The following is a 266-nucleotide window of genomic DNA, read 5'->3' on the forward strand; positions in this document are numbered from 1 at the left end:
GAGCGAGGGAGAAGGCAAGCGAGCGACTCCGGGATGGCAGCGTGGTAGATGAGTGCCTTTTTCTTGTACCAAAGGTGTGTGGCCATTTCTTTGCTCCTCTGCTTTGATCCTACAGACTCACTATTACCTCAGCTCTCCAAAGGGACGGATTCTGGCAACTCTTGTAGTCTTTGGGTGTTGGGATGAAGGAAAAAAAAACCACAACCCTTGTCCTAATTGAAGAGAAAGCATCCCCCTTGCCGCCCGCTGCAGGAAAGGTGCTGGTT

The sequence above is a fragment of the Cariama cristata genome, unplaced genomic scaffold (genome assembly GCF_000690535.1).
Source record: "Cariama cristata isolate BGI_N322 unplaced genomic scaffold, ASM69053v1 scaffold4753, whole genome shotgun sequence".
NCBI classification, from domain to species: domain Eukaryota; kingdom Metazoa; phylum Chordata; class Aves; order Cariamiformes; family Cariamidae; genus Cariama; species Cariama cristata.